Below are 26,840 nucleotides of genomic sequence, written 5' to 3' on the forward strand. Positions count from 1 at the left end.
TATTGTTCCTTATTTATCTATTTTGCATATGTGTCTCTAGAAAGACAGTGAATGGCATAAGGCTACACAGTGTGTTTTGTGGCTGATTTAACCCTGGTCTCCCACACCCTTATCCACAACACCTGATTCCACATTCTGGACAAAAGGTTAATCAACTGTGAGATACGCTGGCAGGCACGGGAGTTTCCCCTTCTCTCTGGGAGCTTCCGATAATAATTAACAAGCCTCTGACAGGTTTATAGTCCATTTTATTTACAGCAACGCAGAGAGAGCAGCATGGAGTCACCCTCCTTCAGGATCTCAGTTGCTCGTGCTGAATCCCCGCCCCTTCCACAGCAAGAAGCGTGCCACCGCCCTGCTCTCCTGCCCCAGTGCTTCTGTTGAGCCTTCACCATTTCAGACCTCCTAGTACAAGGGGAGGGAGGGAGGTCCCTGCCACTCTCGAAGGAAGAGTCTCCCAAGTGGTGGCTCCCTCCTGGTTGCCTAGCTTATCTAGCTCTTCCCCTGACTGTGCCGTCTCTGAATCGGTTGCGGCTAGGCTGAATGTTCTTGACTCGGTGGTTCTGAAGGGAAGATATGGAGGAGTCCCATATGACCAGAGATTATGCCATTGTGCGTTGGGTGAGGTAGAATCCACAGAGCACATTTTAATGAGCTGTCCCTTCTACAATGATTTAAGACAGTATCTTATAACCCCATACTTACCCCAGCTTAGTCCCCGACCAAGAGGAAAGCAGACAGCATATCTGCTAAATAAGTCTTCTAGGAAAACAACTTTGTCAGTGGCTAAATTCCTTTTCCTGGCACTCAAGCGTCGGAAACGTACAATTGAATGCCTTGATGTGGGTTATCTGTGAGAGGTTTAGTGCTGTGGCCCTACCTTATTCATGTACCCCTATGATGTTTTAGTTCATAATTCTGTATTGTGTTTTATTTCTGTGTTTTATTTCTGACTATCGGTCGAATAAAGGAAATTGATTGATTGATTCACTAGCAGATTTGCAGGACACGGACAGGGAACCAACATGTTGCTGAACCACAATTCTGATTATCCCCCAACAGTGGCAGACTTTGGGCCCTCCAATTTCGGTGGTGCCCTGTGTAACACTAAAATTCTCTTGTGCTCTGCTCTACAGCATTGCTGTGGCACGCTCTGCAGGGCAGCACCCAGTGCTGCCACACCAGTCGCGCCACCCTAGAATGCCTCTGCCTCCACTGTCAGCTGTGCTGACTGGGGCTGATGGGAACGGGAGTCTAACAGCATCCGGAGTGCAACATTTCCTTATCCCTGTTGTATGTAATAGTAATTAGCTTCCTAGGAACTCTTATGGGTCATCTTTTGCTTCTCTGCACAGGAACAGCAATCCTGCAATAAATATTTTTTTCAATCCTATGCACCTCTTGAAGCCCCCATCCTCTAGGTATGTGTGCATAGGGACTTGGAGGGACACCAAAAACCAGTCTAGTGCAGGAGCTCATGCTGGAGTTTAATGGGTGAGACTTGGGTTTACACCAACTCAGCCTTTAAGCTCAGGGGTGTGTGTGTGTGTGTCTGCTTAACCTACTTCACAGGGATGTTGTGTGGGAACAAAAGTTGACCAACCTGACAGCTGCTGCTTGGAGCTTTTTGGAGGAAGGGAAGCAAACAAAGCAACAGCCCCAGAGGTACCTTGTGCACAGCAAATTCAGGCTCTTACGGACTGCTGCTGCTGCTGCTGCTGCCTGATGAGGGCCTGAAGAACCCTGCCCTTGCCTCTTTCCACCTGGCTTGGAGCAGGGCTTGACAGGCTTCACAAGGACTGCAGTTGCTTTTAAATTGTTTTTAATTTTAATTTGTGTTGTTTTAAATGAGACTCTCTTGGCTGTGAGCCCTGGAAGATCTGCACCCTGTCTTGCTGACCCTCTCCCACCTGGCCTGGGAGAGTGGAGCGCTGACTGACTCCAGCTACAAAAGCTGAAGCTGTTGAACAGATTCTTGGGCTGGAGTATTGTTTATTGATACTATTGTTGCATCTTTAGTTTTAGATCTTATGATTTACGTGGAAATTGTTTCCATTTGGTTGTGTACTTTTTGATGTGTTTTATTTATTGTTTATGACTTCTGTCATGTTTGTAATTATGTAAATCTTGTCGTGTCATAAGCCGCCTTGAGCATAGTTTCAACTATGGAAACGCGGCATACAAATAAAATGATGATGATGATGAATCGGTTGCTGGGAAAGTTGAAGGAAGTGGTGATGGGAGGAACTCTCCCCTTCTTCTTCTGTCAGAGGCTGCTCTGTCTGTGTCTGCATTCCTTCATCTTCAGAGTCAGAGCAGTCTCTGGCATCTGATTCTGACCAGCCCCTGACATGCAATGAGGGATGGAAATCATTTTCCTCACAGGTCTGGAAATTTATGTGGCTCCTTATGAACAGCTCTGTGAGGCACCTTTAAGGCTAACCCATTTAGGCTGCAATCCTGTAGATACGTATCAGAGAGTAATCTCCATGGAATTCAGTGGTGCTTACTTCTGAGTAAGGTAGTCACTGCGGCAGGAACCCACATTAGAAATTGTATAGCAGTAGCCCCTTCTGAACCAAAGGGCTAAGTGCTGACAAAACTGAAATGTTTAAGTGCCTTGCTATTTCTTTGCAAAGGAGGATGATAGGGAGAGAACTAGAACAGGTGGGGATTGCAGAACTTTTCTCTCAGCAGAGAGAAGCAACTGAGAAAGCAAGGATCCCTTCTGAACCCAAGGAAGATGCTTTGTATTTTGGTGAGGTGCTTAAGTGTGCAAAGTGTCCAAACCAGCACGGCTACACCTCCAGGACCTCTCAGGGGCTGAGTCTCACCATGTCCAGTGGGCACCAATTGCCACCCATCTTCAATGCATTCTCTCCAATTCAAAAATTCCGGTGTCCCTGCAGCTGCCCCAACCACCCTGCTGTCTCCACATGAAATCTTGCCAACATCTCATGAGATCTGGCCACCACCGGACAACCCAGGTGAGGTAGGAGCAGGGCAGCACCTTCCTGTATCACTTCAGATGGTGAAATGTGATGTCCTGTCTCAATCTGCTTCCTTATGTAGTAGCAAGGCAAAGCAGGAAGATGGTAGCAAAAGGTTTGCCTGCTTGTCCGTTGGCCTGCCTTCTGCTTGTCTCCTGCTGGTGGGGTGCATGTGTGCTGGTATAGTTCTGTGTCATAACTTGGCAGTGAGGCCTTTCTAGAAAGACCCCCAAGGGTAGGTTGGTTGGCCTGGGTGGGGGGGACAAAGGCTTAGGGGTATTCTCAATACGTCTGGGGATTTTAAGTTTAGAAAATACTTGAAGGGTGCCCCGCCCCACAGTCACAAATGCCTGGTGTTCTGTGTCACCAACCATTTTGCTTGGTCTCTGTGGGTTTGGGGCATCCATTAGAGTTTGAGATAGTTTTGTTTTGCTGTCATAAACGTTTGTTCTTTTCCTGGAATCAAGTTTTCTATGTACATTGATGCATTTATTAATTTTGTTCAGTATTGATTAGCATTCAGTCATACCTGGTGAATTTGAAAACACTTTTTTTCTAGCTGTAAAATGTTGAGGTTGCATCCATGTTTTGGGAAGCTGTTGCATGGTTACATTTTTGCTCTCTTAAATGCTTCACAGATTTGTAACATAAATCACTTTTGGTTCTGTCTAATTTCAAACTGTAAAGGACACATCAAATTTTGCTAATATGGAGCTTTAGGAAGTAGTTTATAACACTGCTGTGTTTTGTAAGGATACAACCCTTAGTGGATTATTGTAGTTCTTTAACAAAATTTTAATGTGAAATTTCTTTGCCTTCAGACTCTCACCCATAAAATTGTATGAGCTAATATTTATTTCCGTGCCACTCATACAATATTAATGCATGTACTCTACAATTCATTGTGTGAGTTATTATTATTTTATTTTAAAGGTCAGTTTTTTGAATATAAAATTTGAAAAAAAGACATGCTCCAGGCAAGACAACTGTTTATTCACGCAAAACAGAAAAAGATGCCCACCTCATTCATGTTATAAATGTACTCAGAAAAAACTGAATTCAATTGACATGAAATGTGTGTTTAATTAAATGTGTGTACATTAAGCGGAGTTTAACTTGAGAGGCTATTGGCATCTGTCTTAATGTACATGTGTAGGAAAATACCCATGTATCTGAACCTCAAGATCAAGAAGGTTGTGTAATTTTGTCTACTGGATTAAAATGTTCCTACTTGATTTTTAAAATCTAGTTTTTTTCTGAAGTATATTGTATAATGGCAGAAGTCTTGTTGAGGTTGGAGTTCAGTTGCATCATTAAAACATTAAAACACCACAAGCATAGGAACACCCACTTAGCCCATCATTTCAACCAGTGATGTTTTTCTCATTTGCTAGACTTTGTGTTTTTTATTTGCTCTCAGCAACTGTGGTTAATGTTTAATGTATTATGCTTAATAGCATCACCAGAGCCCCCCCCCCCCCCCAGTCTCAGGTTTGGGCCCTGTAAGGATCAGGAATGACAAACCCTCTCTGGAATTGCAGGGGTCCAGATAATTCTACCTCCTCTGATCCTTTTCTATGCATGATGCTGAACTCTCAGGAACATATAAAAGATAATCAGATCTTGCAAATACTTTAATGCTTAAGTGATCTTTGCTTTTGAAATTAAATTATCTTTCAAAATGTTTGAGGGTTGTTTGTTTTGCTTTTACAAAATCTGCAAGGTATGCATTCCTCTTCAGTTTCTTGCAGGTGGTGCTGTTGTTCAGCCAGGCTCTTTCTATTGCATTTCTCTTTGAAATTCAGATACAGGCCCATATTTCCATGAAAATGTGTCCCCATGCTGCAGTCTAACTGAGTATGCAAACACCTAACTACTTCTATAATTGGCAATTTGTATTCATAATTAGAATAAATGCACCTTGAATAATAGCAGTACCTGTACATACCTTTCTTTTGCTGAGCAAGTAGCCCTGATTCATGTTCTCCTATGAACATGTATCCATTTCTTTGGCGAAAGGGATGTTTCCACACACAAAGATTAACAGCTGAAGAGGCCTCTAGGGCTCCACCGTAGATTTTCACCTGTAAATATCAATTTAAGTGAGCTCCAGCAATATGCATCCATCCACTACTTTCTTCACTATGTAATATATATTTGCTACATTTTACTTTCTGAATCCAATGCATCATGTTTTGCTTTCTGCTTTGTTGGCTTATCTATGTAGCTGCTTAAATTACAGGCTGCAAATGTCTGTTCTTGTAACAAATGGATAATTCCACTGAGGTTTCAATCCAAACATTCCTCTATGTCGTTGTGTTTGGGGACAATGCCCACCCCAAAAAACCCAACACATATTTTTTTTAAAAAAAGATTTGTTGTTTGTTTCTGCAAATGAGGTCTGCAAGGAAAGCTAACATAGCTTTGCTTCTGACCTAGCAGCACATGCGAGTGCACTGGGGGCTTCAGCAGGGGCCCCGCCTCCTCCTGCTCCTTCCCTACCCCTTGCGGTTGCTATCAAAATTTGGGGCTTGCTCACCTGGGTTTTGCTGGGGTGGGAATAAATGTTGTCCATACAGTGGTACCTCGGGTTACATACACTTCAGGTTACATACGCTTCAGGTTACAGACTCCGCTAACCCAGAAATAGTAGCTCAGGTTAAGAACTTTGCTTCAGGATGAGAACAGAAATCATGTGGTGGCAGTGTGGTGGCAGTGGGAGGCCCCATTAGCTAAAGTGGTGCTTCAGGTTAAGAACAGTTTCAGGTTAAGAATGGACCTCCAGAACGAATTAAGTACATAACTAGAGGTACCACTGTACACTAGGATTGCAGCTTTGCACTTTCCCCCTGTTTTTCCCCCTGACTCAAGGCAGCTTACAGCTAAAATTGTATTTCATTCCATTTATCTGTTGGAGGTGTTGCACATGATTCCTTCCCTCACATTTTTTTTCCTTTACAACCCAAGCCCAATATGCTGTGCTCACCCCCTGATCACTCACTCTCTCTCTCACACACACAATAATGCATATATTGCATCAATATTGTCCCTGCCCCAGCCCATGTTTTAGAGTGCACCATATTTTTGTGTTGGGATGAGGTGTTACAAATGAACTGGGGAAAATTATGCAAGCACAGAAGTCAAAAGTAGGAAACACCGGAAGATGTGTTATACTAGGTTAAGTTATTAGTTCCTTTTTCCCATTATTGTTTACTTTGAAGGGCAGCTGCTCTCCAAATTTGAAGGCTGAGGATCCTATCATCTGATCCTATTGAATTTGAGCTGCCGGGGGGGGGGGGGAGGGAGGCAAATTTCTACTGCATTGCTGCCACTTTGCAAGCAAGACTCGATAATTTAGAATTTAAAGTTCAGTGGAGAAATTTGGTTGGGGAGCATTTAAGCAATTTGCAGGCTGATTTGAGTTCTGCTGGGTTGGAGTCTGCCATTAAAACTGAAACATACAGTTCTCCAAGCATATAGAAAGTATTGGGAAGAATATGTTGGGATCTTGTATATCCTTATATAAAGAAATTATGGGGGGGGGGGAAGGAAAACATTTGCAACAACAAACTCTTTGGTGCCCAGGCAACCTGGATAAACCAACCTTCCATAATTGTTGGTGGTGAAACATTAATTTAGTCATGCTCTTTTGTTTCTTTTATTCCTTTTCTTTTTGATTGACCTATTTCAACATACAGTGCAATAAAAACCAAACTAATCTACATAAAAATAAAAGAGAAAAATCAAAGAAAACAAAGAGAAGGGGGGAGGAAGGGGGGAATGCAGAGCCCTCTATGATGGGCAGATCTTAACCCTCATACAAAAGGGGATGGACCCTCCCAGCTGGGAGCTCACCTTTCTTCTCCCAGCCTCACACGCTGGAAGATCTCCCTTTCCTGCCTCTCACACAGCGTCCTTTGCCAGCCATCCATCACCTTCCTGTGAGTATCCTCACGGCCCCAGAATAGAGGACCTCAAAAAATAAAACAAAACATAAGGAAGAATAGAGTTAACAGAAAAAGACAGAAGCAAAAGATTGCAAAAAATAAAAAAGGAAAAATGAGTTAAGAGAAATAAATAAAGAGGACTTGACCTCAACAGCCATGTTTCCCCTTCCTCTGAGGCTTCTATCTCCTTTCTCCATGAGCCTGGGCAGCCCCTGAGTTGTTGGTTCTTCAGTGGTGGTGGTGGGAAAGCAGTGTGCCGTGGGTCAGGCATGGAAGACGGAGAAGGAGGGTCGAGAGCAGCGGTGGTGGTGAGGCAGCTGGGAAGGGAGGCTTCCCATTGCCTAACTGAGACATCCCTGCCCCTTCCTGCTTGCACGCAAGCTCTGATATGCTGCATGAAGCCTCCCTTCACAGCTGAGAGATCCCTGTCCTGCTCCTGCTTGCACGCAAGTAGGAGTTGGGAGGCTGCTCCGATAGGCAGCGTAAAGCCTCCCTTCACAGCTTAGTTGCTGCATCTTAGAGCCTCTGCACCACCATCATATGGGGACTTCCGAGCAGCTCCTGAAGCCAGCCAGAGCCAACTGCTCTGGGCTGCTGAGACTCCTGCTGCTGAGTTTCCCAGGGACATTAGATGAGATCCAGGGACATTCCAGGGATGGAATTTGTCCGGGGAATTATTTGCAAACCTGGGGACTGTTCCCAGGAAACGGGGGTGTCTGGTAATCCTACTCAAATTCATTTATTTTCCTTGCAAAAGGTTCCAAAGGGGCTTTTCAATTGCTATTATTGCTAAATATCAATAATATTCTTCCTCCAGAGCAGTATGACGACTTTATCTCCAAGAAGTTCCATTATTCCTTATTAGGTTAATAATCCATAATTACCCAATTATACTTTCCAATCCCATTTCCTGTTGGCTATGATTTCCCATCCTAATTTAGAAAGAAAAGCCCTTCCATTTCCATTTCTTCCATTCTTTCCCCTTTTAAAAAAATGCTTTATTGGTTTAAAAACATAACAAAACAAAAAACCAAATCAAACAATATACAGTGGTACCTCTGGTTGCGAACGGGATCCGTTCCAGAGGCCCGTTTGCAACGTGAAAAGCCCGCAACCTGAAGTGCTGTATCTGCACAGGTGCGTGGTGCGATTTGGCGCTTGTTCGCATGCGCAATCGGCGAAACCCAAAGGTAACCCTTTCCGGTACTTCCAGGTCGCTGCGGGATGCAACCTGAAAAAAGGTATCATGAAGCAAATGTAACATTAGGGACGACTGTATAGCAATCAACAAAAAAAATAAATCCAAAATTAACACTCCATACGTACCAGGGAGAGACAGAGAGAGAGAATTAATTTCATTCTTATTAATTCTAATATGACTTCCAGTCCCCCGCCGCCGCCCCCCCCACTGTGGTTCCTAAATTCCCTTTCACTGTGCAATTAATTTTATCTCTCCTAGATTCTCTATCATTTTTATTCTGTAACAATCTCTTGTTTCAAGCAGAAACTCAATCCAAGCCTGCCAAGGAATTGGTAGTATTACAATGTTTTTTTAAATATTCTCTATAAATATTCCACTCTGTTGAATATTTGATCTGTATGGTCTTGGAATCTTGCTGTTAATCTTGCTAGTTCAGCATATTCTAACATTTTACTTTGCCAATCTAGCTTTGTGGGCGCAGAGTCCCCTTTCCATTTTTAGCAATAATGATCCTAGCTGCTACTACCGCATACATAAATATTTTCCTTAATCTTTTTGGGATTTCATTATTCATTATGCCTAGTAGGAAGGCTTCAGGCTTCTTTGGGAAGGAGAATTTAAACTTTTTTTAAAAAAAGTTCATTGTAAATTGTTTCCCAGAAATCCTTGATTTTCTTACAGTTCCACCACATGTGGATCCTGGTGTCTTCTGCCTCTCCACATCTCCAACAGATGTTTGATCTAGCTTTATACATTTTGGTGAGTTTTACAGGTGTTAGATACCATCTGTAAAGCATCTTCATGCAGTTCTCCTTCAAGTCATAGGATGCTGTGAATTTGAGGTCCTCCCTCCACAGCCTCTCCCATGATTCCATTTGGATGTTGTAGCCAAAGTCTCTAGCTGACTGCACCATAACAGATTTCACTTCTTCCTCCTTGACCTCCCAGTCAAGAAGGTGCTTGTACATATTAGAAAGTTACAGATAGGTAGCCGTGTTGGTCTGCCATAGTCAAAACAAAACAAAAATTCCTTCCAGTAGCACCTTAAAGACCAACTAAGTTAATTCTTGGTATGAGCTTTCGTGTGCATGCACACTGCATGCACACGAAAGCTCATACCAAGAACTAACTTAGTTGGTCTTTAAGGTGCTACTGGAAGGAATTTTTTTGTTTGTTTTGATATTAGAAAGTGTTTTCTTATTTGTATTTATTAAGTCATTTTCTAATCTTGAGGTTTCCGTGGAGAAACCTTTCTGTTTATCCCTTTGAAATGTTTCATTTAGCTGAAAATACTGCAGTCAATCAGTGAAATGTTTCCTAATTTCTTCAAAAAAAATAGTCTTAATTTGTTTTCTTTTTCTTCCAATAGATCTTTATAAATTGCCCAATTACTTCTCTCTTTTTTCTCTTAACTGAGAATGCTTCTGTCAAGGACAGCCACCATGGCATCTTTGGTTCTAGCAAGTCCTTGTATTTAGCCCATACTGTGTGGAGAGGTTTTCTAATCACGTGGTTCAAGAACCCTTTGTGGGCTTTAACCTTTCCATATCCCAGGTAGGTGTGCCAGCCATATTTGTTGTTAAATCCTTCCAGATCCAGTAGGTCTGTGTTTTTTAGTGTCATCCATTCCCTAACCCAGGACAAGCATGCTTCTTCATGATAAACAGTAATTGCAGGTCCGGCAGGGCAAGACCTCCCTTCTCTTTAACATCAATCAATAACTTATGTTTAATCCTGGGCTTTTTGCCTATCCATATAAATCTTGAGATGTCCCTATGTCAATCTTTAAAGCAACTTCTTCCCACTGTTATTGGAATAGATTGAAATAGGAAGATCATTCTTGGGAGTACACTCATTTTTAATGTGGAGATTTTGCCCCAGAAATATATGTTCAACCTAATCCAGTTCTCCAAATTCTTTTTAATGTCCTTCCATGTCTGAACATAATTGTCCTGAAATAGGTTGATGTTCTTTGTCGTTAGCCAGATACCTAAATACTTTGCTTTTTTACTAATTTCTAATCCTCAAGTTTGTTGTATTTTATTTTTCTCCTGATTCCCCAGATTTTTTTGCCAATAATTTTGTTTTTTTCTTGTTAAGTTTGAATCCCTCCACTTGTCCAAATTCATTTATTAGTTCCAGCACTCTTATTAGACTTTCTTTTGGTTTTTCTGTGGTAATGATCAAGTCATCTGCAAATGCCTTAGGTTTGTACACTTCCTCCCTAATTACTATGCCTCTTATCTTCTTGTCTTCTCTTATTTTCTTACTTAGAATTTCCAGTACTAATATAAATAAGAGTGGGGCTATCTTGAGGGCCCTGGTAGCCGGCGGTGCCCTGAGGTGCTCTCCTGCTCTCCGGGTTTTTATAAAAAGATCCGGAGACAGGATAGAGCTGCGGGCATGAAGGGGAGCATTCTTAACCTGTGCTGTGTAGTCTCAAGCTTCTCATGAAAGTGGCGAGCTTCCAAAAAGTAAATCGAATTCAGAGTTAAGGTCGGTAGAGCGGAGCTGACCATTGGTTTAAATTTGAATGGATTAAAATTCGACGAGCTGTGGGGCGCAAAGAGGGAGTCCGACCCAGCGGCTGGTAGAAGATGGCGTATGGCGAAAGGCTGGAGGAATGAGAGCTGCAAGAAAGTATGCTTAGTGAGTACTTTCCTTTCAAGACCTTGATCACAGACTAAAAAGCTACAAAGTGCCAATAAAGTTTACAAAGTATCAAGGCAAAGTTATCAGTGAGGAGGAATTGATAGTTTCTCTTGTTTGCACTGGTCAAGACAGTAACTGTCTGAGGCATAAATGCTGATTCATCGCACTGCTCCATTTTAAAGGAGTTATTTGTTTGCAGCCGGTTTCGGCTTGACACAAAAGACTTGGATGATGAACTTAAGATTATTCCTGGAAATATAAGAATATTGGATGGAAAGCTGGTGAAAGGACTTACGACAGACTCTTGGGGGGGGGGTTAAGAACAGTGTTGAAGGAGGAGAGAGGGGAGCCCGCTCCCCCTCCCCCCGGATTTCAGGAGGGTGAAGAAGCCAGAAACTACGTGCAACATTGTCGCTGGGGTTTGCGGAGCCTTCCCAAAGTAACCACTGGACTGAGCTGACAAGAGGCAGAAGAAAAGAGAAAATATCTATAAGTGGATTACAAATTGTCCTTTATTTTGCCTATTCTCATTTTCCTTTTCTCTCTGACAACTTTGTTTCCTGTGTTTCCACCTTCCCACAGACTTGCGGGCAGAGTGCTGGAGGAGAGGACAAAGAAACGGAAAGGAACTGGAGTGACGTACATTTGGGTTTAGGCTGCCACCATGTGGGCGGAAATAAAACTGCAGTTCAAAAACAGAACATTGGAAATTGTGACCTCTGGAGATCTGTATGGACATTATAAAGGTGTAATCTTAACAATATTTGTCCACGATGGCGGGGAGGAATGGGGCAAAGGGAATTGGCACTCCAGTAGAAAGACGTCCATCGAGGCAGGATAATGGAAAGGAGGGGAAGGAAATTAAAGACTATGAGAGTTTATTGGGAGAGATAAGGAAAGAATTTAAAATGAATGAACAATACATAGAGAAAAAATTACTGGAGTCCAAGAATCACTAGACAGGAAATTAGAGGTGGTGATGAGTGAATTGTCAAGTAAAGTAAAAGGTTTGGAGGGGAGATCGAAAGCAGTCGAGGATGCAGTGAAACGTACTCAGAAAGATTTAAGGGAGACAAAGAGGGAGACAGAACGGGTCAGAGGAGAGATGTTAGAAATAAATAAACAGCAGGAAGAGATGCTGGACAATATGGCTCTTCTAGAGATGAGGCAAAAATAACTAAATTTGAAATTTAGGGGGGGGGGGTCCCTGAAGAGATGAATGAAAATCATAAGAGCTAAAATCATAAGAGAATTGGTGAACTGGATGGATTTAAAAGAAGAAGATATTGAACCAACTATTGTGAATTTGTTCAGAATAAAAGTTAGATCAGTGAAAGCAAAAGGGAGGAAACTCCCAGGGGATGTTCTAGTAATGTTCAATTCAATGGGCGTAAGAAATGAAATACTGAGACTGAATTACAACAAAAACCTCTGTATTGATGGTAAAACAATTGTTTGTTTTTAAAGAGGTCCCCATAAGAGTTTTGTGAAAGAGGGTCATTTATAAACAACTGGTGGGCCTCTTGAAGAAAAATGGGATTCAACACAGATGGGAATTTCCGAAAGGAATTTCCTTTTACTATAAAGACAAAAGGTTTAAACTAGGAAGTCTACAGGATTTAGAAAAAATTACCAGAAGATACGAGAAGGAACTAGACAGAAAAGGTGAGATCAAAGAAAGACCAGGAGGCAGAGGACAGAAAGGAACCAGAGGACCAGGAAGAGGAAGAAGAGGAAGAAGAAGAAAAAGAAGGAGAAAAATTAGAAGAAGAAAGTAACAACAGGAACCTACAAGTTTAAAAGAAGGTCACTGAGAACTTTTAGGTAAAAGAAACAATGACTCTGAAAGTCCTTTCCTGGAATGTGAATGGAATTAACAATAAAAATAAAAGAGATAAAATTAATCATTTCTTGATTAAACGAAATTTAGACATAGTCTGCTTGCAAGAAACACACATAGCAAAGAAACATAAAAGAATTCTAAGTAATAAAAAAATGGGGAAAGAATTGTGGCATCTGATCAAAGTAAAAAGAGAGGTGTGGTATTGTATGTAAAGGATAAATATGATCCAAAATTAGTATATAAAGATGATGTGGAAAAGTTGATATTTGTTGGGATTTATGTGCCAAATGATAAGAAAGCAGAATTTTATGGCAAATTAAATGAAATAATGTTAGAATATTTAGACCACAAAATGTTATTAATGGGAGACGTCAATGGTGTGGTTATACCAAACTTAGATAGATCAAAAAAGAGATGAGGTAAGGCGGAAGGTAAACTGCCTAAAGCTTTCTTCGATTTGATCCATACATGGGGTATAACGGATATTTGGAGACTTAAAAACCCAACAACAAAACAGTTTACATTCCATTCAGAGCCAAATCAAAAGCTCACGTAGGATAGACTATATCTGGACTTCCAAAGACTTGGTTCCAAGAGTCTCTAGAATTGATATCTTCCCAAGAACCCTGTCAGACCATAATGCGCTGTTTTTGGAATTAAAAGGAAAGGACCCCTCGGTATTTAGGTGGAGAATGAATGAGAGCTTATTTAATGATAAAAAATAGTGGAAAAAGCAAGTTGAATTTAGATAAAGGAACACCTTTGGAAATAGTATGGGATGCTAGTAAAGCCGTGATGAGGGGCTTTCTGATTCAAAAAAAATAGTTTCCAGAAAAGAGGAAGAGAGAAAGAAAAAAGAAGAAATCGTGGCTCAACTCATGGAAAATGAGAGACTGCTAGCAATAAAACCAAAGGATGAAACAATAAAACAAAATATTAAAATGCTGCAGACTCAGTTCTCCATGGTGGTGGGTCAGGAGGTGGAATGGGAAATGAAAGCAATGAGACAAAAAAAAATTGAGTCAGCCTATAAAACTGGGAGATTTATGGTATGGCAAATAAAAGCAAGACAAAAACAAAATGTAATCTGCAAAATAAAGGACGGGGATAATATAATAGAAGATCTGAAGGAAATTAGGAGAGCTTTTCAGAGATTTTGTCACAGCGAAAAATTGGCCGCTGTTTCTTTAATGCTTAAAAAGCTGGGTCAGCATAAGTCAGTGGCCTGCACCGGGTTGTATATATAGAGTGAGAAATGTTAGTTTGTTGCTGGTTGGGTTGGTTGGTTGGTTAGTGAAAGCTGGTAGTGTTGATGTGTACAGTTGGTCAGTCTCTTCTGCAGAAAGATTTTAAGAATAAAAACAGAAAGTACTCTGCAAGGATACTTTTCTCATGGACTCTTTTATGCCGACAAGGGTCCAATGACCAGGCTGAGGCGACATAGGGAGGTCAGACCCTTTTTTTTTTTTACAAACACTGACAGGTTATGGGCCAAGTGTTTCTGAGCATGTGCAGAGTGCAAAACGACTGACAGCATCTGAGTAGGGAGCTGGTGAGTCCTGGTGGTGCATGGAGCTAGTGGCTGTGCATTGGAGCAGTTGGTGGCAAGCTGTAGCTGTCTGCAGCGACGCTGGAGCGGCTAGGATCTGAGGATCAGGAAAGCACTCAGCGTCGGCCACTGGAACAGTTTGAACTGCTAGAGGACCACAGTAGGCAACACAGAGAGCGGCTACACCAGTTTCAGAGCCAGGCGGGACCTGAGGGTCAACAGAGGCAGCAGCTAAAAGCCGGTGAGTGCCAGCCAGGACCATCCAGTTGGACTCTAAAGAGAGAGTCAGGAGAAATTGCTGGAGGCCCCACAGAAGGGCCTCAGGAAACACCAGCAGAGATGGCAGATTTCCAGTCTTCCCAAGTTGTAAATATTGGGGAGGGCATCCCTTTTGAACTTCTCTCAGAAAGCAACTGGCTCTGTTAGTCAATTACAATGGAGCAGTTGCTAAAGAGAGATGGACTGTGTGACTGTGTTGAAACTGAGGTTTTGAGACTGGATTCTACTGAGAAAAAACAGCTGGATGAAAGGGCTCGTGCCCAAATTATGCTGTGTTTGAGCAACTCTCAGTTATTGCATGTAGCAAATGCCAGCACAGTGTTTGAGTGCTGAAATTTATTAAGGGCAATGCATGTCAGAGAAAGTGCTGGAACTATAATTTCTCTGACCAGAAGGCTGTTCAGGACTGTTATGAAAGAAGATGAGAGTTTGGCAACTCATCTTCAAATGCTGAAATCTCTGTTTCTTCAACTACATCAGAGAGGTAAGCTTTATGATGAGACTGACCAAACCTACATTATCTTTTCAAGTTTGCCTGAAAGCTGGTTGCCTGTGATTAACAGCATGGAGAGTATGCGTCCCCGAGATCTGACCCTTGAGTATGTGGTTGGAAGATTGACCGAAGAACCAGAAAGAAGATCAGATAGACAGGCTGAACTCCAAGAGCGGAGGAGTTACAGCCGAGGGGGCCAGCAGCAGAATCTGCCAATGGAGCAATGCCAAGGTTTGGACTTAGCCATGGCGGTGAGAAGGTGCTATAGATGCAACCAACCTGGGCATCTCCAACGTCAATGTAGGGCGAGACCTCAAGGAACATGGTTGCTGGACTCTGGCAGCAGCAGGATTATCTGCAACAGTTGGGAGGACTTTAAGACCCTGGGGAAGCCAGCCAATGGAAAAGACTCAACCTATCATGCTGATGGTCGTAGAAGATTGATGGCCACGGAACATGTTTCCTGCAGTGCTTGAACACTACTCTACCAGAGACTCTGTTTGTCAACAGTTTGGACTATTGTTTACTGTCTGTAAGCTGTTTGATTAATGCAGGGTATAGTGTTAAGTTCACGCAGGATGGTTGTCTGATAAAGAATGGAACTCAGGTATGTGGCCATGCAAAGATAGAAAATGGGTTATATGTAATGTAGGACAAGCCTGTTAAAGCAGCCCAGGTGGTTCAGGACAATTTTTCAGTTCATAAGGGGTGTGTACATGAACTGCACAGGAAACTCGGTCACACAAGTTTCTGTGTGCTTTCAGAGATGCAAAAGGTGTGCAAGAACCTAAAACTAAATAGCTGTAACTGTTTCCTAGATTGCAATGTATGTAAAATGGCCAAATCTAAGAGGAAGCCTGTGGCTTCTAAAAGTGACAGAGTATCTAAAGAGGTTTTAGAACTTGTCCATTGTGACATGATAAGCCCTTTTTCACAGAAGACTGAAGGGGCGCCAGATATGCATTTCTGGTAATAGATGATAAATCACGTTTTAGTTGGTTGTTTTTGTTAAAGCAGAAATCTGAGTGTTTCCCCACATTCAGTGAATGGGTTGCCCAAGCTGAAAAGCTCTTCGCTCGCCCTGTTGTGCAGTTGCAAACAGATAGGGGTGGAGAATTTCTGAACAAACAATTTGGGGCATGGTTGCGACGTAAGGGGATCACTCACTGTTTGACTAACCCTTATAGCCCTGCTGAAAATGGTCTGTGTGAAAGACGTGGGGCTGTAATACAGTCAGTAAGACACTACCTGCTACTGGATGCAGGATTGGGTCACAACCATAGGCTGTGGGGTGAGGCTTTCCTCACAGCAAACTTTTTGATTAATAGAACCTGGTCTAGCTCTATAAAATATATTCCCTATCATGTATTGTTTGGGAAAGAACCAGAGTGGACAATGCTTCATAACTGGGGTTCTTGGGCACATGTAAATATCCCCAAAGCTCAGCACCAGAAAGGGGGCACTAGAGTGCAGAGACTGTGGTTTGTGGGATATCAGCCCTATGGTAAAGGGTGGTGTTTCAGTTTACACCCAGGACATGTGGTTCTGTCATGAAGCGCAGACTTTGCTGACCAGGACAGATGGACTGTGATCCATGCCAACCCAGACTGCATACTGCCCCTGCAAGTAAGAGAAGGGGCTTCTTCTCAGCCATTGGCAACACAGGAGCAGGATGAGGAGGAGGTACAGATTTCCCCAAAAGATGTGGCAATAGATAATACTTCTTCTCTAGAGGAAGAGGAAGAAGAGCCAGAGATAAGGGGGGAAGAAGAAGTAGTTGTGCCTAGGCGCTCCCAGCGTTCAAACAAGGGTGTACCTCCTCAGTGTTTGGCCCTAGGAGGAGTGAGAGTATGCAATGTGAGTTGTGTGGAACCAAAAAATCATAATAAAGTCTTAGACTTACCCCCTGGAGAACGTGCTTTGTGGCAACAAGCCATGAAAGAAGAAATGGACTCTTTCAAACGTAACAAAGTGTTTGAGGTCATAATGCCGCCACCTGGTGGCAGAGTGGTGTCATGCAAGTGGGTTTATAAAAGGAAAACCCTTGCATCTGGGGAACCACTTTTTCGAGCCAGATTAGTAGCCAGAGGGTTCACTCAGATTAAAGGGGAGAGTTATGATGAAGTGTTTTCTCTCACTGTAAAGAGTAAAACTTTTCATTTAATGCTTTCCATTGCTGCTGTAAGACAATTAGCAGTGCACCATTTTGATGTTGATGCTGCATATCTGCATGCAAATTTAGACCATGAAGTGTTAATGAGACAACCCCCTGGGTTTGAAGAGGGGAATGGTGCAGTCTGGAGTTTAAAAAAGGCTGTTTATGGTCTCAAACAAAGTGGAAGGTGTTGGAACCAGTGTTTAAATGAAGCCCTTGTAAAACTTGGTTTTAAAAGGAGTGTGGCTGAGCCATGCCTGTACACCAAGGGGACAGGCAACAAGTCTTTGTCTTTGTTTATGTCTCCCTTGCTTGTAGCAGGGATTTCCACAGATGAGATCCAGAAGCTCACAAGTCAGCTGGAAAAGAGGTTTAAGCTTAAAGCCTTAAGGCCTGTAAGCAATTACCTGGGAGTAGAAGTAAGGCAGGAAGCTGATGGAAGCTTCCTATTGAGCCAGAAAGAGAAAATTCTCCATTTGATACAGCAGTTTGGCATGGAAAACTGCAAGCCAGTTCAGACTCCCATGACACCAGATTTCCCAAAGACAGTGTGTGATGATGATTTGATCAGCCTGAATTGTATCAGTCAAAAATAGGATCACTGTTGTATTTAAGCCAGTGGTTAAGGCCAGACATTGCATATGCTACAAATGTTCTGAGCCTAAGTGTATCTAAACCCAGTACTGCCAATTGGTATGCTTTGAAAAGGCTTATCAGATAACTAAAGGGGACAATAAATGTATGTTTGAAGATATCTAGTACACAAGAAGAAAAACTAGAAGTATTTGTTGATGCGGACTGGGGAAGCTGTGTAACTACTAGAAAATCTACAAGTGGAATGGTTATGATGTTTGCCAATTCCATAATTGGATGGAGGTCAAAGAAACAAGGATTTGTTGCAACCTCATCCTGTGAGGCAGAATATGGGAGCCTGTCGCTAGCATGCAATGAAATCATGTGGTTTATACTGATACAAAAAGATCTAGATTGTAAAGTAGATTTGCCTATTCAAGTGTATGAAGATAGCCAATCGTGCATTGCATTAGCGGGCTTGGAAATAATGAAATCCAGATCAAAACATATTGCTATCCATCATGCAATATTGACAACATTCCTGATATTGCCATTTATTTGCCGTCCCGTGAGAAAACCCACTTGATCCTCATGGATTATTTCCTTCAGTGCCCTTTTCAATCTTTCCGCTAGTATAGCCAAAAAGCTTGTGGTCATTATTGGCCTACAGTTGGAGATAATTGTTAAATCTTTCCATGTCTCTGGTGTTTTACCATTAATTAGTACATCGTTCATCACATCTCTTATAGGTTGTGACATCACTTCCTCCAATTTCTTATAGTAGCAGGCTGACAGTCCATCTAATCCTCATGACTTCCTGGATTTGGCATTCTTAATTGCTTGTTGGATTTCCATAGCTGTAATTGGTGTATTAAGGTGTCGGATTTTCTCACTCGGTATCTTTGGCAGGTTGTTTTGTTTTAAGAATTCCTCTATATGTTCTAGATTTTCCACTCCCTTCTGATATAGTTCTGTATAGTATTTTATAAAGTTCTTACAAATATCATTCGGGTCATCTATTTTCTCTCCTATCTTCAATTTATTTATGGGCCTCTCACTCTGCCTTTTTAAAAGTTGCCATGCTAGCAATTTCCCTGGCTTATTCCTGAATTCAAAGTACCTATGTTTAAGCCTTTTATATTCCATTCAACTTCTTGGTTGACAAGTATTGATTATTTTGTTTGTGGTAATTTAATATTCTGCTTGATTGTTTCACTGCTTGGGTTTTTGAGTAATAATTTTTCCTTTTGGCTTATCTCCTCCAGAATCTCAATCTTTTCCTTTTCTTTCAATCTTTTTTTGTATCACATTCTGTTGTATGAAGAATCCCCTTAGGACTGCTTTGCTGGTGTCCCAAACAACTTTAATATCTATGCCTTGATTTTAATTGAATTTAAAGAATTCCTTTAGCGCCTCAGTTGCTTTTTGCAGAATCTTTTCATTGTTTAGCAAGCTTTCATTTATTCTCCATCTCTGTATTTTCCCTTTTCTTTCTCCCCTCAGCTCCATTGCCATTAGGCTGTGGTCAGAGGTGGTTCTTGGTTGTATTTCAGGGGTTTTTACCTTTATTATCAGTTCATTTGAAACCCAAATGGCATCAATTCTCCCCGCTGACTGGTTAGGGTCTGAATAATGCAAGAAGCTATTTTCTGTCTGGTGTTGGAATCTCCATGCATCTTTCAGATCAAAATTTTCTGTTAGTTGAAAAAAGGTGAGGGGTAGTTTCCCTTCTTTAACCTCTGTTCCTCTTACAGTTCTATCAATTTCAGGCAAAGTGACCCCATTTAAATCTTCCAGGAGTATCATCTTTTCATCTGCATGATCTATCATCTTAGAATCATAGAATCATTGAATCATAGAGTTGGAAGAGACCACAAGGGCCATCGAGTCCAACCCCCTGCCAAGCAGGAAACACCACCAGAGCACTCCTGACATATGGTTGTCAAGCCTCTGCTTAAAGACCTCCAAAGAAGGAGACTCCACCACACTCCTTGGCAGCAAATTCCACTGTCAAACAGCTCTTACTGTCAGGAAGTTCTTCCTAATGTTTAGGTGGAATCTTCTTTCTTGTAGTTTGGAACCATTGCTCCGTGTCGGCTTCTCTGGACCAGCAGAAAACAACCTTTCTCCCTCCTCCATGTGACATCCTTTTATATATTTGAACATGGCTATCATATCACCCCTTAACCTCCTCTTCTCCAGGCTAAACATGCCCAGCTCCCTTAGCCGTTCCTCATAAGGCATCGTTTCCAGGCCTTTGACCATTTTGGTTGCCCTCCTCTGGACACGTTTCAGTTTGTCAGTGTCCTTCTTGAACTGTGGTGCCCAGAACTGGACACAGTACTCCAGGTGAGGTCTGACCAGAGCAGAATACAGTGGCACTATTACTTCCCTTGATCTAGATGCTATACTCCTATTGATGCAGCCCAGAATTGCATTGGCTTTTTTAGCGGCCGCGTCACACTGTTGGCTCATGTCAAGTTTGTGGTCAACCAAGACTCCTAGATCCTTTTCACATGTACTGCTCTCAAGCCAGGTGTCACCCATCTTGTATTTGTGCCTCTCATTTTTTCTAGTGTTTTATAAAAATCTGCTTTTTTTCCCATTGGGCACATAGATTCCTACTATCATTATTTTTTCACCTTGTACTGTTATTTTAACTGCCACTATTCTTCCCTCTTTATCCTCATATAATAACTTTGGTTCTAGCTCTGGTTTAACATAAAGCATCACCCCTCTTTTTTTCATTAGATTTGATGAAATAAATTCTAATCCCAGCTTTTTCTTTATCAACACTCTCCTGTGTTTCCTCACCACTTGTGTTTCCTGTAGACATATTATTTCTAGTTTTTGTTTGGTTAATATGTGTTTTACTTTGTTTCTTTTAACTTTGTTGTTTAGTCTATTCATGTTCCAGGTAATAATCTTTAAGTTCATGGTTTAATAACATTTCAATGTATTAAAACAATTGCAGGTTATAAATCGATCAGGCAATCAGTTCCTAGTCCAGCCCTCCTCTATTTCTGTTGTTTGTTTTGTGTTCCTGTCTCTTCCCACTAGCTGTTTTTTCCTCTCCTAGCTCTCTCCAATATTTCCTCCAAAATTTGTCTGCTTCGTCTGCTGTCACACACCTCTGCCTTTTCCCTTTGAAGAAAAGGAGATTCCTTCCAGAAACTCCCAGCCACTGAAAGTTGGCTTTCAGTGCTTCAACCAGAAATTTATAATTGACTCTTTTTCTCAACAGGCATGAGGGAATCTCCTTAAGATAAGATAAGATACTTGTGAAATAGAGGTAGTGATTCCACCTGGTGGTTGTTTTTTGTTGTTGTCATACTTCTGTCTCCTAATTGCAGTCTATCTCCTTTCTTCCCTTTGCTCCTTATCTTCCTTCTCATGCCCTCCCCTCCCTTCTCCCTACTTTCGCTTCTCCATTTCCCTTTAACTTCCCCTTCAAATATTTCTGTTTCCTTGTCTCTTTTGGTCAATGGAGGGGGTAGACTATAATCAGCAATACCAGTCAAGCACAATTAACTAATTAATTGTTAATTAACTAATTAAAGTATATTCAAACATAATCAGGTGCAATTCCCTTTTTGGCCACCAGGTGTACCTCTCCAATTAGATATGCTACCTCAGTTCAGTTTAGCTGAGTCCTCTTACTTTGTTTTTTATATACCTTCCTCTTAATTTACTTTCCCCTTTATTTCTTTTCTTACACTTCCCTCCCCTTTCTTCCCCCTGTTTTAAATTCCCTCCTTCAGAAGAGAACCATATACTTGTTTTTGTTTTTAAAATAATAATAGAAAATATAACACAGAGGTGAGTTATACTAGGTTGTGATGCTGATAATAGGGGAAATGTTTCCAAATGTAGGCAGGCGCTGTTCCCTTTTTGGCCACCAGATGTGTCTTATAGCTTGAGTTTGCTGTCTCAATGAAAGTATGGTGTTTTTTCAACTTCCACTCTCATAAGCAGTTTTAGTCTCAACCCACTTCTGTTTAAAAGCCAGGAAAAATGTTGGCACAGTGAGTTTGCAGTTTTGTAGTTTAGTTCCTCTCCTTCTTCAGCCACTTGTTTAGCCTAATCCACAGCGGAGACGGATACAGCAGATAAATGCAGTCTTGGAAATAGAATCTCCTGTAGAATGTGGGACAGAGCACAGGGGAGTGGTCTTCAACCACTTCCCAGGTCTAATCCATACAATTTGCTTTTCCCCAGAGGTCTCTTTGTCTCCCCTTCCCCCGTTGTAGCTCTGGAGTCCTTCTGCCTCCCCCCCCTTTTCTTCTCTCTCCTCTCCTCCCACATGTGAAAGACAGGCTGTTACTTCTGTTTTTCTCCCCCCATTCTCTGTTAAGTTGGCTCTTATTTGACTCATTTTAAATAGTGTTTTATATCTCAAAAAGTTCCAAAGACATTCTATTGGCTAGATTTAATTTCCACGATAGTCCTTTCTGATCTAGTTTCTGCAGTTTTCCTGTGCAATAATCTTTAAAACATGATGAGGTAAACCTTCTTTTTCCTCACCCACCATCAGTTCCAATTTCAATTCATACAGTTGCCTGATTAGCTTGATTTAAAGCCCTCCTGTCTTTATTTCTTAAGCATTCTAGCATTAGTCAATTCATTCTCCTCACGCTAATCAGTTATATGTTAATTCATTAAATTCTGGCTGTTGCCACTCAGATCTTGGGGCTTCTCACTGGGGGTGGAAAGCTGTTCTTTGCACTGGGAATCTTCTCCTTTCACTCTCACAAATGGAATCAAGGACCCGCATTTGCACTGTTGCTGCTTTCTTTGGGCTCAAGACACCCTCTTGAGCATTTTGGAGGGTGTGTTGCCCTCACGCTCCCCCCACAACCTCACCCCCCCCCCCACGATCACGCTAATCTCCAAGGAGCTTGAACGCATGACCTGTTTTGGGACACAGCTAAACCAGAAGTCCTCCATTCTTTTCCCAAACAAATCAAAGACATTCCATTATCCCTTATTAGGATCCCAGGACTGGTAACAGTGCATCCAATCAGGACAAATGTTTGCAAGACAGCTTGGGTGACACCCCACAATCTAACTTTTCCAGCAATATAAAAAATGTGCACCAACATTATCTTTCATAAAAGTTGTGGACTTTTATGGACTTGGAACAACAATTTCACCGAATTTCTCCATGGGGAGGATAATTTTTCCCAATATCCTCCACGGGGAGGATAATTTAATGGGGGGTGGATCTTACCATTAGAAGCGGCAATCATGACAATAGCACCAATTCTATCTTTGTTCCAGAGGTCTCCCAACGCAGTAGCAGTAACAGCAGCAGCAGCAAATGGAAAATGGTGGCTGCCCCCCAAAAGTTGAAGAATATTCAGACACATTCCTTTCTGGTGGAGTGAGAAAGAATAAAAATCTCAAACCTTTCAGCAAAAAAACAAAAAACACCTCTGAGATAGTTCAGCTCATCTCTATGAGAAAACAAAAGAAAGCACAGCAGAAGTCATTTTCACACTTGGAAGAAAACAGGGTGTGCTCATGTGTGTTTCAGGACACCGTCACTTTGAATGCATGAGGATCCCTTCGAGTTCCCATCAGCTAGCACTCTCATGTCAATCATCTGCCATCTGGTACATTGGGGTTTTCATTAGCTCTGCAACTGCCTGACCTTGTGCCAGGCTTCAGCAGACAGGTAGTTCATAACCCTTCACTGTCAAAATTAGCATTCATGATACTACTTAAACTGTGGAGCAAATTTTGAGTTCATTATTAAATGAGGCATATGTTACTACACTCATAACCAATTCAGTTGAGTTATTTTTAGTTTGACCTTTTCTGTATTCATCAAATCAGCTTTGAAATAGACATTGAGGTACCCTTTAAGTGTGGGGGTATAAAAATTCATATAGCTAATGGAAGTTTGTGTGAGAGAGAGAGTTTTCTGGCAGATTCTTATTAGATCTCACTGGCTGCATGATATATATAGTACGTTTGCTACTCATTTCAGTACAGATGAGGTAAGCTTAGATCTTACAGATACTAATATTCATATATTTTAGCTGAAGCAGTTCATGTTCCCTCTGAATTTACAATTGAAGTCATATAGATCCAAATCATGGGCACAGATTATTAATCATAGTCAAATGTTGAGGTTGAGCATAACTATTGGGTAGATTAACTATATAACTCTTGTTGATATAATTATTATTTCATGATTGTGCTTGGAATTCATGAATGGCCCATCTGCAGATTCTGCAGGCAGAGTGCAAGCATGTCTCTGCTCAGAAGCACATGGCACCATTTGCAGGATTCCTTGCAGTGAGAGCCAGGCTTCCTAGCTTTCCCCTTTGGCCTGGGAATCCAATGCATCTGGCCCTCGAGGTGCCCGAAGTCACACCTTCACAAGCCAAGATCCAGGTTCTCTTCACGTGCTTTTGCCTAGATGGAATGTATCATCAAACTGGGATGATGTGTCTTCCTTGCCTGAATGAAGGATGGGGAGATGTGAAGTGGCAGCAGTGGAACTTCTGACTTCTGCATGTCTGAAATGTAGGCTGTTGTACAAAAGTAAGAGTCCCAAACATTGATCCACCCACTTTGGACTCAGGCCACATCCACCATTGGTATGCAGCCCATGGCAGGTTGTCAACCAGGGAAGGAAATCTATTGTTGTGAATCAAACATACCACTTCGTGCAAGGGCTGGCTGTGCAGCAGCAGCAGCAGCCATTTCCCCTTGGGGAACTCATCGTGTAACTGATTCCAGAGAGTTTGAAGTCAGCACCTAGCAGCTGATTGGCTTGGCATCTACTGGAGTTGGCTGGCATTTCCAGCTTCATCTCCACCTGCTCACCCAATGGCACAGATTATGTCAGCTCTGAAGCATGTTAGCGAGACAAACTGGGACCTGAGTGGGCAACCAGAAGAAGGCATTTCCAGTCAGAGGTGCCACTGAGGTGGGGTAGGGGCAAGGCCTCCCAAAAATATTCAAGGAGGGGCCAAGGCCCCTCAAAATTCTGTGGCGGCCATGCGCACATGCTCACTTTACTCATGCATGAGGCATGGCATGCTCATGCCACATGCGCATGCCATGTGAGGGCAAGCTGGCACACTTGTTTCTAATATACCATGGTCTTCAGTGCAGGCATCAGGAGCTCTCTGCTCACACAGTCATTAGGAAATCTGGATGCTGTTGGGAGGATTCACTGCCTGAGGTTGGCTCAGGACCCAGCATGACAACATATTTGTGTGTAGGATCAAGGCAAACACTGTCCTGAGAATAGCCTGCTGTCCTAGCCCTCAGTCCATGGCAGAAAAATATGTTCCCTGGAGCACCAACCACTGCAACCCTCTTCTCTTGCCTCAAAGATAAGTTTCCAGGCCTTGGAACAGAGCTGGAACAGGTCGGAACTTCCAAGTCCCTCAAGATTTTGCTAGTAAAAAGCATTTCAGTTGAAATGCTTTCAAAAGCTCAGCTCATTTTAGAGTGAACAGCACACCAAGGGGGCTCCACCACAGTCCAATAGAAGAGCCAGCAAATCTACCAGCCTTGTGATTTCTACATCAGTACCTACCTTAACGTCAGCACATGGGAGAATGTGGCTTCTATGGTCATGATGATTAAACAATGTTGTATATGTTCAGCTGTGCACGTTGAAGGCAGTTTCCTTAATTTTCCACTGCAGTTTAATTCACTGCTTTTCATTTTAAAAGTTAACTCATGGTGAGTTGTGTTGTAATATACGTACTATTACTGACCCACACTAGCATGCATAAAAGGGTTAACCTGAGCCCAGTGCGCAAGTTACCAGAGTGGGTGTGGCTTAGCAGGCCCCCTCAAGTGAATGGAATCCCTATAAAAGGGAAATCTTAAAGCCTGCTTCTTTTCTAACCCAAAGATTGCACAATCATTTTGTATTAAAGCCAATGTGTTTTCTTTTAAAGTAGTTTCAAACCATTTTTCATCTTCACTTTGATACCAACAGATGGAGATTTGCTTGCTTCAACTTCTCTGTTTAAAGGTAGATGAGTACAGATACAAATCTAACCAAGGACTAATCTACCACTGGTCAGTTATAACATTAAAAATGTGTTATAAAAATATGACACAAGAAGGCTCTGTAGAGCAGCGATCTATTGTAAATGGGAAATTGCATTGAGAGCTATATTACAGGGTTTTTAAAAGTTTTTTCTTCTTCAGATAAGTGTAAATCCAGCCTAAGAGCTCTAGAGTTTTGGAGAATAGTCTTTCCCAGTCCTGCTTGAGGATTCAAGGGACTGATTCTGGTACCCTTTTTACACAAAGCATGTGTAATACCTCTGAGCTTTGCCCCTTTCACCTTTTCTCTCCCCCCCCCCCCCATCACTTTTAGTAGGGTGAGTGAGTTCTTTCCTGGAGAAGAGGAGCATTAATTATCCCATTCATTTGGGAACCAAGTCCAGGCTAGAGGAATCTTCATGGCACGATTAGAAGAGAGAGAGTGACCAGCAGAAATCAGGCTTCAACTCAAGCTATACAGACTTTGATGACAGATTCTTTTCTTTAAAAAATGAAAAGCACGGAGGGCAGGCTTCAAAGAGGAAGCAGAGTTCAAATAGGAAAACTTTTTTTCTTAATTCAGAGCTAGAGTTTTTTTTTTTTTTTTAAGATTTACTTGATATGAATGAAATCCCCGCTACTCTTCTCTCTTACAGATCTAGTATTTCTTTGAAACTGACATGACTTGTCTGGAATCAGAATTTCAAAAAGCCTCCAAACAATCAGGAAAGGGGAAATTTGCAAATGTTTGAATGTCCTTATGACTGTGGTAAAAGTTCTGGATGATTTTGAACTTTTTTTTGTAATTAAGATGGGGTGCAAATGCTAAATTATTTAACCTTATTGCCATCAACGGCATTTGCTCACCACCATTTTTTGGTCACTTCCTTCTTCCCAATTGAGCTCTCGCATTACTCTTTTGTGCTCTATCAACATTTGGCTTGTGGAGGGAAACTGATACACAATGGAAGCACTCTGCCCTTGGACGGTTCTGAAAAACAGCAACATGTTGGATCTAGAGATACACACCTGGCTCAGGTGTGCCAGGGCTGGCTGAAGCTTAGCTAAGCACATAGACTAAGCTGAAGCATATATCTTGAGACATTGTGCAATATCATCTGCAAGAGATTGTTCAA

The 26,840-nt window shown here is 41.9% G+C and overlaps 1 long non-coding RNA gene across 1 annotated transcript in view; it reads left to right on the plus strand.

The window, feature by feature from the left end:
- LOC310844105 overlaps positions 1-26,840 on the plus strand; it is a 371,626-nt gene that overhangs the window by 263,404 nt on the left and 81,382 nt on the right. The window lies entirely within an intron of this gene.

This window comes from Podarcis gaigeae (genome assembly GCF_964106915.1).
Source record: "Podarcis gaigeae genome assembly, chromosome: 4".
NCBI classification, from domain to species: domain Eukaryota; kingdom Metazoa; phylum Chordata; class Lepidosauria; order Squamata; family Lacertidae; genus Podarcis; species Podarcis gaigeae.